At 43.0% G+C, this 18,406-nt stretch overlaps 1 pseudogene; it reads right to left on the reverse strand.

Moving 5' to 3' along the window:
* Window positions 1-18,034, reverse strand: part of LOC136489281 (uncharacterized) — a 36,769-nt pseudogene extending 18,735 nt beyond the window's left edge.
* Window positions 18,035-18,406: the final 372 nt, after the last annotated feature.

Here is an 18,406-nt window from a genome sequence, read left to right on the forward strand (position 1 = left end):
TGACTGGTTGATCACAATCCTAGCTCCTCCAACCCCTAGCAAACTGGTACCCATCTGGGATTTTTCCAAAGTATTGAAAAGTAAAGCAAACGTGAGTACATCCTATACTCAACAAGCATAACATGTGGTTCATGAGGCTCAAAAAGGTAGACACGGTTTACCGCGTTTAGCATTTTTAGTAAGTCAAGAATTTAGCATTAGGTAGTATCAAATTTATGCTTAAGCCCCAGTTAACCCACATGATCATATATCATAACCAATTGAGTCATGAAACATCATCATAGTCATCATGTATAAACAACATTATAAGTAGCCATTTATTCTATGAGTTTTCCGGGCCGCTCATGACCATGAGCACGGCTGTTATAACAGTTTTCACTCTACAGAGGTTGTGCACTTTCACCGCGAGTCGTGTTGCCCAAATACCCGAGGCCCGTCGACCCCCTAACACTCCCAAGGTGAGCAGGCAGGGTACAATATGAAGCCTTCCATAGGTCTCTCTAACATGTTAGGGCCGCTAGGTTTCCTCTGCAGGCAGATGTAGGAACCCCCCTTCCTATGGCACAAATCCTTCACGGCTATACATATAAGAACAGGGGCAGTCCTATACCCAACGTGGCAAGCCCCTTTTGTGCCATAAAGGTAACCTCTAACAAGCTAGAAAAGGTCCTACTACTGAGCTAAAGTCAGAGCCATGTGACCCTCACGGTTGCACTGTCAGTCCCAGCTTTTGCCGACAGATAAGTCCTGATGGAGGGCCGAGAGCATCATGATCGAAAGTCATTTGCTCCTTCGCCCTATAATTCAGTTGTTTAAAAGTCAATTTTACCTTTTCGTTCCATGGAACCATTATTTCATTATGTAGATCATGTATAGTTACATTGAGCGCTAGCAAACTACCCATATGCATATAACCCATAGGAGAACAAGGAACAGGATAATCAAACACTAGGATGTCCTTACGGGTATCAAAATTAGACACATGCAAATGAGTAATTAATAAATGTGAATAGGCATCAAGGTAGATTCCATGCTATACTTGCCTTGGTTAACGAGCTCCTGTTGGTCCTGCTGGTCATCAAAGAACTCTTGGTCTCCAATGTTCTCCTCACCGTCTGAACGCGACCAACAAGGCAACATACAACATTCCAAAGGCATTCATGCAAAGCAAACAATCCTATAGTTAGAACAGTACACCAGCAGTATAGAAAACAAGATAAAATATTTATGAAAAGAATCTATGTCTTGCTACGATCACGTCAACGCGAAGTTCACGAAAATCGGAGCTAAAACACGAAAGTTATGAATTAAACAGGGTTTCCTATAGCAATTTATTTAATTAAACCTAACCATGAAATTTAAAAGTTGCAAACATGATTAATAGTGGTACTAACACGTAGATTATGCAATTACGAAACTAACACAATTTGAACAGGTCGATTCGGAGCTAAAACGAAGTTTTTATGAGCAAAACAAATCCAGTGGCATTTCTGTAATTAGTATGAACTATTTTTGAATTTAAATAAAATCAATTTCGGAATAATTAAACTGGCCGAGGACTGCGGGTATTGGCCATCCTGGGCCTTTGATCTAGGGGTCTCTTAAGCAAAATGACCCGTGAAGGGGTATTGGCCATCCTGGGCCTTTGATCACGTGATGGACGGCTAGGATCAAATCAGGGAGGGGAGAGGGGAGGCGACTCGCCGGAGACGAAGCCGACGCGGCGGCGCTGCCAAGGTTGGTGGCGAGGAGCTCACCGGCGTGAATGGATCAGGACCTACGGGCCATGGTTCTCCAATCTGAGACCACGGGGAAGATGGCGAGTTCACCCCGGGACAAAACACGGTCGGGTGATGGCTTGAGCGGTGCTCGCCATGACCGGCAGCGAGGAGGAGCTCGCCAGCGCACTTGTCTAAGGCCCTAGAGGCCACGGTTCGACAAATTGAAGTCACTGAGAGAGAGGGGAACAAGGCGAAGCTCACCACGACTTCAATCGGGGCGGGGATGAACCGGAGATGATGAATGACGAATAATGGCGGCTCGCGAGCTCGTGGTCTTCCCTGCTGCTGTGGTTTGGTGCTACGGTCTCCAAAGAAGAAGAAAACTGCAGCGGGGGGGGGCATGATGGGGTCTGGCCCTCTTTTGTAGAGGCCGAGGACGTGGACGAGGCGCCCACAACGCGAAGTGGAGCGGCGGTTCCGCCATGACGGCGCGCAACGCGGAACGGCTGGAGGGGAGAGGCAGCGCTGACGGCTGGGCCCAGGCTGTCAGTGGCAGGGAGAGGGAAGGGGCGTGCCAACGGCCACCTGGCCGAGCTGGGCCGGCCCAGGAAGGGAAGATGGGAGGGCGGGCGGCCGCGGGAAAGGAAAAAGGCCAATCGGGCCGAAAGTGAGGAAGGGAGAGAGAAAAGAAAGAAATTCCTTTTCTTTTTCCAAATAAATTTTCCAAACTCATTTTCAAAAGGTTTTAAAAACCTTTTAGCATTTGAAACAAAACCACCCATCATGGAAATAAATTTGCAACAGCATGAATGCATCAACATGTTTCTATCCTTATATTTACTTTTAATTTCATAAAAAATATTATTTCCTAAATTTGAAATGCACATATAATTGCATAAATAAATCAAATTTAACTATTTTAAAATAATGCAAATTTTAGGGTATTACAGATTACGACCATCAGTGGGTGCAGGATAAGTTTTCTATAAAAGATAACACAACAGCAGCCATTAGTGTTTCAAAAAAAGCATGCTTCTGATGTATCATGGTGCTCACAGGAGGAGATTAGGATGACTAGGGCTGACCTTTGTTCTTTTCTTAGCTGGTGGTGGCTGCACCGCGTTGCTCAGAGTAGGAATGTTCAAAGATTCTAGGTGCTGCTTGTTTCTTGCAATCTGTGCTTGCTGCTGCAGCTCATACTCATTAACGAGGCCATCCATATTCTTCCTTCTTAGGGGCATTTTTTCCTCCTGAAAAGTACAAAAAGTAAGCACACTTTGTTTTTATAAGCACTAATACAAAAAGGGAAATACTTCCAAGAAATCAGTAGCAACCAAATTATGCAAAGGACACTTACTTCTTAGATTTTTTTGGATTTTTTTGGAACAATTATACCATCTATTTCTGTTCTAACAACAGGGAAAGACCGATTAATAACATCGACAGTCACATTGGCATTTAGATCAGGCAATGGCACAACTAGTCCATTGCCATTATCTATGTGCTCACTCTCCAAATTATCCATGTCATAGAAATCTCTCGGCTTTGACTGATGAACAGAAACCCACTCAGTATCAACTGGGTCAGGAACATAGAAGACTTGAACGGCCTGTGATGCTTGTATGAAAGGCTCATCAGATTCCTTTTCACCTGTATTGAACAAATGCTTTAAGTTCACATTAGTGACCCCCAACTGATCAGTTTTTACCCATTTGTCCTGCACACAATTGTCAACCCAAGCACACTTGAAAAGAACCACATTTCCTTTGTGTCCATAGTTCAATTCAACAATCTCCTTTATAATACCATAATAAGTCTTGTTTCCTATTATGCTTCTATCATTATTTCCCCTTTCAAAGCATGCCGATTATGCAACTAGAGCAACCCCACTATTCTGGACACACCTACCCACATCATAGGATTCTGTGTGAAAATCAAATCCATTCATCGTGTAGCTACTGTACTTTTGTGCAATCATCATTGGTGCCTTAGCTAAAATTTGGATCTCTTTTGGTGTATCCCCACACAATCCTTCCACCTGTGATTAGTATGCAACACTAACTTTAAGATAAATGTCAAGTTAATGTAGAAAAATATGTTTTTACGTTCTCTTCCTACTTACATGTGACCGAAACCACTCATGGAAGGATTCATGCTGCATGTTGTTGATATCTCGTTGGTTTCAAACACCAAGTGACGATAGATAGTGAGCGTGCTTGCTGAAAAAAGCAATTCATCAATTTATCATGCAATGGAAACAATAGATGTGATGTGAAGTGCAATAGATAACTTACTCCAAGTAAGGCCCTGTATCGGCATAGTTGAATAAAACATATCTATGTGCTTGAAGCCAAGTCCTGTGGTCTAAAGTCACTGAGCACTTCCCGACTAAACCTCGACCATTGTTATCAAAGAAAGAAGTTGAGCTGCAAATTTCTGTTTGCTGCCCTTCATCACTTCTAAGTCGCCGGCTAAATTGAGTCTCATCATGTAAGTAGCAGGCACACAACTTAAGGCTATCATAAAATAAAGAACCCTCCACAATTGATACCTCCGGATGGCTTTTTGTACGAACATCACCCTTACATCTCATCAAAAACCTATACACATATATAATTAGCTCATAATGGTATTAAAACAGTAGGTATTTATTTTGTTCTCTTAAGTTGAACTGTGCCTACCTCTCAACAGGCCACATGCTACGAAAATGTACTGGACCAGCTATTCTTGCTTGGGCAGGAAGGTGAACCATCAAGTGTACCATCATGTCAAAAAATGAAGGAAGGAATATAGTCTCTAGGAGGCTTAAAGTTTCAGCAATATCAACCTCTAGACTATCCATATCACTTGTCCGAAAAGCAGGTGCACAAATTTTCTTGAAGAAATAACTAACACGAATAACTGCAGCACTAACTACTTCTGGCAATATTTTCCTCACAGCAAGTGGTAGTAAATGTTGTAGAACAATGTGGCACTCATGACTCTTAAGACCAATCACCTTTCTCTCATTGACATGAACATTGGGTCGTATATCAGATGCATAACCAGCAGGAAACTTTACCCCTTTTAGCACTTGACAAAATAACTTTTTCTCATCAGGACTCATTGAATATGGTGCAGGTGGTAAATACAATTGGTCTTCAAGTTCAACAGGGTGGAGATCATTTCTAATACCTAGAGCTTGAAGGTCTAAGCGAGAATTCAGATTATCCTTAGATTTCCCATCAGTACCCAAGAATGTATTCACAAAGTTCTCATACACATTTTTCCCTATATGCATGACATCAAAATTATGCCGCAACATAATATTTCCAATATGGAAGTTTGAACCAAATAGATCTCCTTTTGAAAATGACTAATGGCTCCCCTGCCTTAGGTCTCTTGGTTGCTCGTTTCTTTCTAGATGGATCCTTTCCAAAAACTATAACAATATCTTTAGTACACTCCAAAATTTATTCCCCAGAAAGAGGAGTAGGTGTTGTCCTAAGTTCAGTTGAACCAAATTTATGGACATTGAGCCTAAATGGGTGATTCTCGGGCAGAAACCTACGATGACCCATATAACACGTCTTGCTACCATTGCCTAGTCTAAGTGAACATGTATAGGAGTGGCAATGTGGACATGCTGCTTTACCAGATGTGACATGTCTAGATGCATAGCCTAGACCAGGGAAATCAGTAATTGTCCACAATATTGCTGCACGCAATTGGAAGTGCTCACCCTTCAAAGCATCATATGACTCCTTTTTCAAACATGTCTTTCAAGCCATCAACAAGTGGCTCAAAATAAATATCCATATCACTACCAGGAGCATGCCACCCAGGAATCAATAGAGAAAGGATGAAATTTGATTGCTTCATGCACATTGAAGGTGGAAAATTATAGGGAATACATATACTAGGCCAAATGCTATAGATAATATTTTGGGATCTATATGGGTTGAAACCATCGGTGGCAAATGCAAGTCGGATATTGCGGCTATTCGCAACAAACTCTGGATGATTTACATCAAGTCTTTCCATAGAGGAGAATCTGCTGGATGCCTAAGAACACCATCTCTTGTTCTTTCCTCATCATGCCATCTTGTTAGACTTGCTGTTTTAGAAGATAGAAACAATCTTTGGAGGCATTTCTTTATTGGAAAGTAGCGAAGAACTTTCTTAGGGATCTTATATACATGTTTTCCATCTAGACTCTTTCTAAATGATTTCCACCTAGAAACCTTACATTTTGGACATGACTCAGATTTTTCATGCTCCTTCAGATAGAGGATGCAGTCATTTTCACAAGCATGAATACTAACGTAACCAAGTCCTATGGATTTGATCAATTTCTTAGCTTCATAGAAGTTTCTAGGCAGTGCAGAACCCTTAGGTAATGCATCATTTAATAGATCAAGTAGAAGGTCAAAACTTCTATCAGTCCATCCTCCAAGGAGTTTGATGTGAAGTAACCTAATTAGGAAGCGCAGTTTTGTATACTTCTTGCAACTAGGGTACAACTCTTGATATTGGCTTCTACCAACCTTTGAAGGGCAAGTAGTTCATCACAAGGCTGAACAAAACTGTTGTCTTCAAAATCCCCTCTATCATCTAAACCACAAGCTAGATCTTTAAGCAATTCAGATATGTCATCTTCTTCAGTAGACTCTTCCATACGATCAACATCATCATTATTTCCATGATTCTCATAAGAGGTACTTTCTTCTCCATGTAAGTTCCATGTTGTGTACCCTTGTACACATATTAGGTGCTCACGTACATCACTAGCCTCTCTCCAAAATGAGTTAACACATTTTTGCAAGGACATAATATCTTGTCCCCTACTGCTGAATTTCTAAATGCATAAGCCAGGAAACCGTTCACCCCTTGTAAATATTTCTTTGTGTGCCTACATGGAATGTATTATGTAAAATCTCATGTTCACTACAAAACACTTTTAACATCTGTAAAGTAGTTGTGTTGTACCTAGGCTCATTATTGATCCATGTTTTATCCATACACCTTTACAGGAAGGTCAGACCGCACTCAGATTATATCTTTTCAGAGAGAATACAACCACACAACACAAGCTTTAAAGAAAAGCAATGTGACATCAAGCAATTGGAACTTGAGAAACAGAATCATACCGTTGCGCAAAGCTCCGACACCTAGCAACTATGAATATTGTAGTTCTATAGAAAAGTTCAAACTGCTTGCAGCTACAGGTTCTGCTCCTACGAAGGTAGTATGCATCAGATATAAATTATCAAGAAATGGAGACAACAGCCCAACAATCCTAGTGTTGTAGTGTTTGTTTAATAAATACAGCCTGAGATTAGTTTCTTCCTATATGGCCATCAAACTGAACATATACAGCGAGCTTACTTCAAACAGTTTTGCTCAAAAAAAGAGCTCACTTAAATCAGAATTTACAAACCACAATTTTTTTAAAGGAGACAAGATACAGTATACAATATACACATCAGTTTTTGGCTGAAAATTGTCATCATCAGTTTTTAAAACTGCATACATGTCTGCTTCTTGAAGTTCTCTGTAAGGTTTTGTAGGTAACTGAACCATCAGAAGATAGAATGGAAAAGTTTTTGTTTAGTCCTCCATTATATAAGCAAAGAGTTGATTTGTCATGCACATGAAGGGGCTGTACGCTACATAGCTAGCAGTACCGTAAACTCCCCCTGCATTCTCTTGTTCCTTACTATTTATGAAAAATAACACATAAAAATCAATGTAAATGGTCACCAGTACATATACCCATGTACCCTATGTGTAACAGGTACCAAGAGATAACATAAAGAATTTTCCTAATACCATGAAAATTCAGAAATAAAAGGAAAATACATAAGGAGGGAAGGAATATAATAGAATCGCAAACAAGAAAAATGGATAGACTACAGACCTGAAGAACCCAGATGCTCACAAGTGTCTCCAAGCAAAACAAGGCAAATCTGATCCAACAATGTAAAGATCTGAAGGGGAAAATGATTTACATGTTAGATTTTTCACTTTTTACCTTCTAAATTGAAATGAAAACCCTTTGCATACTAAAAGCAACAAATCAGTGGCTTACAATATAACTGGCTTCCGTGAGTCGGCAGGTCCAATCAACAAATCAATGGATGAGGAAGCAAGGATGTCGCTGTGTAGACACAAACGTCAAGCAAGCATCTCAAATATATTTTTAACAAGATGCAAACTCAAATTAAATGAAGCAGAAACGGACATACCGTGGCCGTGCATTGAGGAGTCGAGGGAGGGGGTGGTCTGAAGCTGTAGGTGGCGTCCTAGTGCCGGTGGCTGGCCTAGCGGGTCCGGGTGCCCCACGACCTGGTCGTGCGGCCGTGGAGAGGCTACAGCCTGTGGGCCGCCCGTGCCCCGCACCCCCCTGCTGTGCCCCTTCGCGGCTTCGACGCTGACCCTCTCGCTGCTGGCGGGCTTGCTTCTGACTTCGCATGGCGTGGAGGGGACTAGCTGAGGAGGTCGGCTGTGGAGGGGAGTGGCTGGGGCGTGTGGACGAGACCGGCTGAGGGTCCAGATCCACACTCGTGGAGGGAACTGGCTGGGGCAGCAGGACGGCAATCCGCCTTGGGCCGGGCGGTGGTCTAAGGCGCACCGGCCTGAGGTACAGAGTGGCGGCGCTCAGCAGGGCAGTGGCTCAGGAGCTCAGAAGAGGATAGGGAGCCCTGCTCGTGGGATTTGGGGGCAATTTGTGAGGGAGGGAGCGAGGCTGTGTGGCGCGCGACTTGGCGAGAGGAGGGAATCCGCGGTGAATTTGTGATTCGGTGGAGACGACGGCGCGGGAAGCAAGGAGGGAAAGAGAGACCGGTGGCGGCTAAAGGGAAATTTTTGGTCTCTTAGGGTCTTGATGCCACAGGTGGGCTGGGCCTTAGCGCGCCGGATGTCTAAGGCTCTACACCGACAGACCGCCCGATCTTATAGCTCGAAACACCGACAGACTGCCCAACGCTAATTATAAATAGGTATACCGACAGACAGTCAATCGTGAGAGTTTTATTTACCGTCAGATGGTTTGTCACATACTTTTATCATCAGACTGCCCATTGGTAAATATACACTTTTAGCATTAGATGTCTGACGCTATATTGGTGTTGTGGTGTAGTGCCCTTCACCAAGGTTTGGTACCTCACAGACCCAATTCAGGATACAAGAAGAAGGTTTGTGAGGTGTTTCTTCGAATGTTGCTTCAACCATAAATGACCTATATTCTGCCGGTATATGTTATAACTTGTTTCTAGGTTTCGATGGGAACATTGGCCTAGTTGGGAAAAGGATGTACCTCTTTCCCAAAATTATGTTTGTTAGATGTCACTAGTGAAAATGCACGTGCGACACGCACATGTCGACATAAAAGATTTTGTATATACCACAAATATTTTGTTACAAAATTATGCAGAAACTCAATGGAAACAAGTGTATCAAAAATAATTGATAGAAAAGCACGGCATAAGTACACAATGCCATTTCTTATTGCTGATGTCTAAATCTATAAGCAGAATTAGACTGGTTGTCATGTCAGCAAAAAGGAAAATTACAAGAAGACAACTTCAGCCATGGTGATATATTGCCATAATTACACGGTCGATGGATTTATTCAAATCAAACAACTATAATGGGCTGCATTTAAACAGAAAATCCATCAGTACACAGGCAATAGAACAGTATATTGTAATCTCAAGCTTGCCGTGTTGTGTTCTCTAAAAAAGCAATGCAACTCCAAATTCACTTCTATCATTTTCATCTACATCATCCACTATTCTGTGTGCAGATTCATGTGCATTTGCTCGTTGAAGGGAAACGAGCTTCTGAGCTAACTGAGCTAGTTTTTTCAAGGAAAAAGTCCATATTACTTCCTCCAAGTTTGGCATATGTCCAAATAACCCCCAAACTAACATTTGGTTCAATTTACTCCCTCCAACTATTTAAGTTGGTCCAACTTACACCTTAAAGAGTTTTTTCTTTTTTTTGTTTCTCTATGTACAAATTATATTTTAGTTTTAAATTTTGTGAGGTGATAGAGGACATTGTATTTTGTATTAGAAAAATGCACTATGAATTTTTCATCATTATGTTTTATACGATATTGTACCTCCAGTGTCAATTTATTATTAAATTTCCTAAGCTATCAAAATAGTGGCAAAAAGTTGAGATATATTTTTCTAACATAACTTATGCTGTTCTCTATCATATTACAAAAGTTGATATTAAGAACCAACTAATACGTGGAAAAACAGAAATAACAAACCATGTTAAGGGCTAAACTAGACCAACTAATACGTGTATGAGAATGCCTGTACAAGAGCCTTTGGTACCGCTACTCACATATATGAACAGTAGCAAAAGATCCATCATCGCCAAATAAAAAGCCCTACATGTTGATGAGCTAATACAGCCTAATGATATACTACCTCCATTCCAAATAATAAGAAATTTTGGCTTTCCTAAACAAATTACTTGTACCATGTTTCTAGACAGTATATCTAAGTACATAGCAAAAACTATATATCTACAAAAGCCAAAACATCTTTTAATTTTGAATGAAGAGAGTATTTAATATCATGCTTCAAGGTCGGAATGCAAGCCGTGAAGCGAACAATGCTAGGTATAGATCTTTTGTGCTACCAAATATAAACTAGAGTGCAGTGGAATATCATAACGGATCAGAGAGCAAATACATCACTGACTAGCTGGATGTGCGTCCGTATTCAATCATGCAAATGGAGTCTCGCGGCCAGAGAGAAAAACAGAGCTTGCGATGCACCAATTTTGGAAATAGTAGGCATCTGGAAGAGAACATCCCTGCTGTTGTCTCCCTACAATGCAAATAAAACAAAACAATCATGGAACTGGATATGCAAATGGCAGCTGGACTTGGGTTGAACGCATGATGCATGCATCATTAGTGGTTCAGACTCATTAACTTTGTGAGGCATCTAGAACCGCATCATTATCTGGGGTCATCTCGCCGGGTCAACGTCTCACTTTACTCATGCTCAAAGCATCATTAATCTGCTGAGTTATTAATAAAATCAGAATTAAAGTTACAGGTAGAGTCAGTACTCGAGTTTGGAAGTAAATGATTCGCTCCAAACTTGCACTATATATACATTGTTCATCCAATGATGTTGGGAGAGCTGAAGGGATCACCTGGAGGTGGAACATGAACTGCATCTGCATGTTCCTTTGGTGGCAGTCAAGGCCGAGGAGCAACTTCGGTAGTAGCAGACTCCTTTTGTGCGAGTCCGAAGGAGGTACCCTTTGAGCGATGAGCTCTCCTCAATGAATGACCTTATCAGTCTATCACGATCAAGTTAGTTGCAAATACAAATTGAACTGAACTTGTTTATAATTAATTTAGTCACTACTACAAATTTAGTCACGTGCTAATGTAAACTACAAATCTTTGCAAACTCACGTCAATACTGATGATTTCCTCAAGATGATGTTGTGCGTGCTGGTTCTGTGGCACCTGAGAGGCGGAGACCGATGGTGCAGAAACATGGTGCAGAACACACTGCGTGGCTCTATGGACTATACCAAAAGTACTAGCTGAAGGATGCAGAAAAACCTGAAGTAATGCCTCCATGCCATCTTAGATTCCCAAAGATCCCAGATCAAGCAGGTTATGTTAAGTATACTACCAACGTTACGTATCCTTATGTATCTCAGATTGCACTAGCACTGGAAGCAAGAGCAGAACAAGATATCCAGTTCCCGATGCCTCTGAGTCCCAGCTCAACTATAGCGGCCATGTATATAAATGAACGAAGAAGCAAAGGAATGCCACGGCATGATGGACTTGTCGATTATTAACGCAGCTGGCATGGGAGGTGAAGGAATATATATATGCCCTTTTGTACGGCCAGGCATAGTGCCGGAGCTTCCATGATATATATAGTCCTTGAGTTCAAGTTGACGAGGTTACTGGAGAGTTTCTCGAAACCTGTATCTCTATGCAAACAAGAAAAAGATCTTGTTGCGTGTCTACTGCCACGTTGGCAAATAAGGCCTAATGTCCCCATGAATTTTTTTTTTGTATATTGTACTTGTCCTCAAGAGTGCACTAAATACTATCTAATTTATATGTAGTTGCAGTCATACAATTACACGTACAAACACTTTTATTATAGATAACTGCAAAATGGACCAGCTATGACTAGCAGACAGAGGCAGGCGAACGCCAAGACCATGACCATCCTGGTCCGGTTGGCAACATGTCAGTGCCTGGCTTGAGGCTGGATCATATATAAGAGCTAGACTCCCTCCCTCCGGCCTCAACCAAATAGTATGTTGCAGATGCACACCTTGCATTCGAAGCGACCTCAACCGAGACTGCACCGTGTAGTACTTGGTACCCAACGGATGAAAAAACAGGACGCGAGATGTAAGGAAAATCATTAGTAGACAGATGACATAGTGGTTGAGGACCTGTGAACCGAACGGGAGATATATAGGATGATTTTTAGAGGCTTCATACGAAGAAACCTTAAATTAGGGACAGATAGATATATAGTTATATCGAAACAGTTCATGGAAGCATTACATGCAAGAGCATTATAATTATAATGGCTTCATTCATGAAATGAAATTATTCGTCGTTGTTGCCCATTCTAACATCGCCAGTGATAAGGGTTGGATGTTGTTTTTGACGAAATACGCATCCGCAGATGGTAGGCGTGATACAGTTGTGGCTGACTAACACTTTGCCTTGAGAATCGGCCATCAAATAGCATTTGAGAAAGGAAACCATGGGAATGCATCCTGTTTCACAAGGGATAGATACCTTCTCATCTGCGGCCACAAATACAATCCGTACTCACTTAGCAAACTGTAAAACGAATTGTATTATGGCAAGCACATAAAAGGTTACACATACTCACCTTCCTCGCAAGATGACAGTGTTGAAGACATTATCACAAGCATAATGTAAAGTGCAGCATGCAGGGTCCTCATTCTACTGGACTTGATGGGTGCCATGCGACCAAGAACGATATTGGTATATCTAGTATGCTTATTCCTGGTTCGCTCATAGTTATATAGAGGCTGAGATACATCTTTGGTGTGAATATAAATGTCTAAGATATCTTTTTTTATGTGGTATTATATCATGTACCATCTATATCTATATCTATATTTTTCTATATCTAAATTTACATCTATACCTATATATCTTATATTTTTAATCCCCACTAGCATTCTGTCTCACCATGCAAGTTATCCACATCAGCATGCACTATCACATCCCGCTAGCACTTACAATTATGGCTTCATTTAAGCTGTTCACTTCAACAAACCCCATCGTTCACACATATTTAGTTGTCCACATCAGAGTGCAAAAATTATTCACTAACACGTATTATGATATTTATCGGCTCATATAAATAAATACAAGTAGTATATTTTCATTTGTGATTCCCGCGCGGGGTATTCTTTTAGTATTATAAATAGGTGACACACCTTGGAAGTAGACTATGTATCATGTAACATTAATGTTATGGTATCCTCATCACGATGACCACTACTAAATAAATTATGTTTGTACCCATGTCTCAGAGTTAGATTGCACTTAGATTTCATTTTGTATGAGTTGGTGCTTGTAACCACCCATAGAAATGGCCTTCATTTTTTGGGACAGTTGGTATTACAGACCGCTGATGAATTTCTCGATACCATTGGCACTGAAACTAAATTTTGAGCCACACACTACTACATAAATGATTTTGCCAAGAGATATGAAAAGTTGCGTCCGCTAGGTTCACTGTTCGCTAGCGGCCGAACATAGATGACGTGCAGTCGGACAGAGGAATGCTGAGCCCATGGAAGATCTCATGCATCTGCCCGTGTCTGTGTGGAGGCTTGGAGATGTACTTTTCCATTCATTGCCTCCTTGTTGGCTTGTTGTTTTTAGCCCAATACGTTCTGTACAACCCAATAACACCCACCGTCTACACCAATCCATACCCCTTCGATTCCATTTTCTCCAATTCCAATCACTCATACGCCCAAAAATGAAGCCACCACTGCGTTGTCAAGGTGCCAATCTCTGGTGGCAATCCTAGGAAGCGGTGTTCGCCCCGACCAACTGGCAAAAGGTGCTCTGCCCAGGAAGTGGTGTTCGCCCCGGCCAACGGCGAAACATGCTTCGCCCTGGTGCCTAAGGGTGCTCCCATAGGCTGAGCGAAGTACTCGTCATGCTCGCGGGAAGTCGAAATGCACCGTGAGCCTCCCCTGCATGGCTAAATCCCAGAGCTTCGTCTGTGTGGGGTTCTCGCTGGGGGAGCTTGTGAGGACGGCCAGCTCGGAGGACGCGATGCATCCATCCCCGTCCGTGTCGAACAGCGAGAAGGAAAGGATCGTTGTAGTTTGCGAAGTGACGTTGTCTTCTAAAAGGCGAAAAAGTCGAACTGTCCTAGCTCTAGATGCTCTCGGAAGACTCGCTCTCTTCGCATGCTCTGGTTTCGCTCACTGAAAAAAATTGAGCACGACCCACGGTGGGCGCCAGTGTTTATGCCAAACATCAACATGCCGATATGGGACCGGACACCAAGAGCAGAGACTGGAATAGAGAGATAAATGAGCCCATAGCCCAGCCCTCTCCCTCCCCCTCTCCCCCTTTTATTGGGAAGGTGGGAGGGGATGTTCTCTTTAGTCCACATGGTGGGGCTGGTATTTACAAAAATGCCACTAGGGGCTACAAATGGCTCCCAAACATTATTATGCGAACCTCTGGGCAATGCAATTGGGCCTTGAAGGGGGTCCCCAACATATAATGTACCCCCAACACACTCGATCTACTTTTGAAAGATGTAGACGCAACACTTGCAACATACGTCTGAAGGCAGATGAAACACTTGAAACATGCATATAAAACACTTGCAAAAACACATGAAAAACACTTGAAAATCATACGCAACATCGGGATAAAACACTTGTAACATGTGTGAAACATATGTAACATCCAAATAAACAACATGCAACATACGTCGTGGAAAAACAGATGAAACATTGGGAACAAAAGCTTGCAATGTACATGTACAACCATTGCAATATATGCAACATCCCGATCCACTTTTGCAACATCTGTATGAAACACTTGCAACGAAACTCTAAACCATCTGAAAACTTAAAACATATGCTTGCAACATGAGCTTTCAGTGCAACATCTCCTTTCTACTTGGGAGAATAGAGGCTTGTTGGCTTGTGTTCACCGGAGGCAGCAGCCCGGGGTGAGGAGCGGAGAAGATGGCTCCCACCTCGAGTTCAAGGAGGCGATAGACGGATCTTTGAAGAAGGGGCAGCCTATGGTCCTTGGCTCCCACCCCGAGTTCAAGGAATTAGCGGTCCGGGGCGCAGGGGAGCAAGCATGGCGGCGCGGCTGGTAGGCATGAAGGGCAGCGCGATACCGGGTCAAGGCAGCAAGGAGGCGATGGGGGCGTGCGGCTGCGCTAGTGGTCGGCAAGGCTGCAGGCGACGGCGCGGCGCACGAGCTGCGCGCTGGGTGCGACGCATTGGGGAAGGAAGAGGGCCGCAAGGTAGGAAGACCGATTTTTTTTGAGAAACACCGGAGCAGAAAGGACGGGGTAGTTGGGCCAGCATCGTGTCTCATCAACACAGCGTCCAGGGCGGATGGACGCCCGCTTCCTAGAATTACCGTTTGGTCTATGTACACTACGTCCATGTAGGGCCAATTTGGATCCAGTAGTACTAAAAATTAGCTAGCTATTAGCTAATAGCTACTATTGTTTAGCTAACTGATTTTTAGTAGATATGTTTGGATCAACATGCTAATTGCTGCTAATTGGTGATCAAATAGTGAGTTGATTGTACATATAAACTATTAGAACCTATTGGCAACTACAAACCTCCTAACGAAACTAATAGGTAGCAGCCTTCCAGCTAATAATTAGTAGGTTTGTTAGCAGGTGTGTTTGGATCCACTAGTACCAATTATAGCTGCCAATGTTTAATTCTAGTGGATCCAAACATGGCCTAAAAGGAGGGAGAGAGGAGGTGGGTTTGTTGTGGCTGCCGTGTCAGTCCCGCAAGGTGAGGTGTCGTGGCCTTGTTTGTCACGGTGACGTGGCTGTGCGGACGATGTTCACACGATGCAGCTTCGGCATTTCACGATTGGAGGAGGCGACGGTGGCAACAGCGTCATCGTCTCGTGCGTCCAACCGAGAGAGAGAGAGACAGAGAGCAGAACAGGTTCGGTGCTACGATACTCTGTGAGAACAGATATAAGGTCATATTAAGTCATTCGAGTCTGTTAGCTAGCTAGGCATTAATGATTACCACCTCTCTTGCTGCTCACATCTACCAATGCTGCTCGGTGACGTGGCTGTGCAGACGATGTTCACACGATGCAGCTTCGGCATTTGACGATTGGAGGAGGCGACGGTGGCAACAGCGTCATCGTCTTGTGCGTCCAACCGAGAGAGAGAGACAGAGAGCAGAACAGGTTCGGTGCTACGATACTCTGTGAGAACAGATATAAGGTCATATTAAGTCATTCGAGTCTGTTAGCTAGCTAGGCATTAATGATTACCACCTCTCTTGCTGCTCACATCTACCAATGCTGCTCGCATCTGGGACATGTAAATCGAAAGGTCTATGCACTTGGATATGACGCTGAGCAGACTCTGTGCCAAGCAACGCATCCAGTTCGAGTCTTGAGCGACGCAGAGCAGCCCATCTAGTATGAGTTGATCCCTCTCAGGCGGTCAAAACATGAATCGCCTGTTTCTCAGGTGGTCGCAAGTTGATGTTGGTAGAGCTACCATGGAAATATGAGGAGATGTGGTTCCTGAGGCCTTCTATTTCCATGTGCTCACTTAGATTATAGATTGGAATTGTTAGTATCCTGCTGCAGTCTCTGAGTCTCCCAACTTCTATTTATAAGTCATTCTTTAACAATAAGAGGCTGGCAGCTACCCAGCTGCAGTTTCCACTCACATTATGTTCATAAATGGATGTATGCATCTTACTGACAGGCGCACATAGGACCATTACACACAAGCGTCCATGATCACAGCCATATTTGCACCACTATGAACATTTACTACTAATTAAAAAGCTTTCCTCTTCACAAGAGATTAAATAGAAGAATGAATCATTCAGTTCCTGGTTGCCTGAGCTCAGATTACTTCAAACAAGTCTGTATCTCCTCCAACAAGAAATGCATAAACAGCTGGTGACTACGCTGCAGTAAATGGGTTCATGCTAACAGCTCTATCCACACACCTATAGGCATCTGCAACTAGAAGCTTTCGTCTGCATAAAACAAGGGACCCGAATTTGAATTTCAATAGGTGAAATCATTCTTCACTAATACAATGTGGTGCCTTCTGCAGATACTTATTGTTTCATGGTGCACAGTCATCATCTCTTGGAATGGTACATAGCTTATATTGATATGTTGGTGAGAGGAACAGATTAATGTTTGGTTGGTTGGCCTCAGTTTCCTTCAAACAAGCTTGTGTATCACAGTATTACAATTTTTATTCTTTTTCGTTTAGCTGGTATAATTAATTGATAAGAAACAAAATGCAAAATTGTTTTTTTTTCTGTAAGGACAAGCATCATGCTTTATTCATCAAGCAAATATGTGAAAATTAAACACGTTCTAATTAGCAAGCTACTAGCGTTGATGTATTTGAAATAGTAAGTCGACCATGCATGGGGATAAATTGCATACTTCTGTTGTTCTCAGTATTTCCATTCAAGCCACACATTTTTTTAGAGTTTAAGGGCTCATGCCCCGGCCTTTCAATTAACAACAAAAGACCATGAGTAACGTTTACAGTGCAGAAGAACCCACAGTTATAACACATCCTCCTGGACATTACAATTCAACCATCGGACAAAAGACAGCAGCATAAAACCTCAAAAGTAACTCCACAGAACACCTAATGAGACTAGATTAAAGCATCATCCAAGGCCTTCCACCAGGATCAATCAGTGGACTGGCAGGCTCTTTACTTCTCCGGTCACCGTCTTCAGGACCTCCCTTGTGAAACTTCATGTGATTTCTCGGGGCACATCTGGAAGCCAGAGATTGTGAGAAATTCACAGTGGACCTCTAGACCATAGATTCAGGGTAGAGCCTCTACTAGATGGGGAAAAACAGTTGGTGTACCTTCGTATGGGTCACCCTTTGGTACATGGCCACCGGTGTCGTGGCAGCTCCGGCGTAGACGCCGGTACTGCGGTGTTGTAGGCATCGTGGTGGCGATGCCGTCGATGTCCAGTGGCGACGGTGGTGACCCTGCAGAGGCGACGGCGGTGTGGTGGGGCATCCCGTCGCTGGCAGCACATTGTAGATCGGATTAGGGTTTCTATCGGTGGGATCATGGCGGCTCAGACCAACCTCGTGACTCGAGCCATGATCCCCACCTATCTTTATATGTGCTGTGCGACAGGGGCCCACCAACCTATTAGGGTTGGGCGCCCCCGATCAGGGCGCACACTACTACAGGATTGAATTTGCGCAGCGTTGCACTTTTCGCCTCCGTGGCGGGCACTGAGTTTGCCCGCCACGGTACATACAGCGATTTACCGAGGCGGGCATTTTTTATTTACCGTGACAAAGTTTTTTTGCCCGCCGCAGTAAATCAATTTACCGCGGCGAGCGCCTAAAGACGTCCGCCACGGAAAATACCCTATTTACC

Source organism: Miscanthus floridulus, chromosome 10, assembly GCF_019320115.1.
Source record: "Miscanthus floridulus cultivar M001 chromosome 10, ASM1932011v1, whole genome shotgun sequence".
In the NCBI taxonomy this organism is placed as follows: Eukaryota; Viridiplantae; Streptophyta; class Magnoliopsida; order Poales; family Poaceae; genus Miscanthus; species Miscanthus floridulus.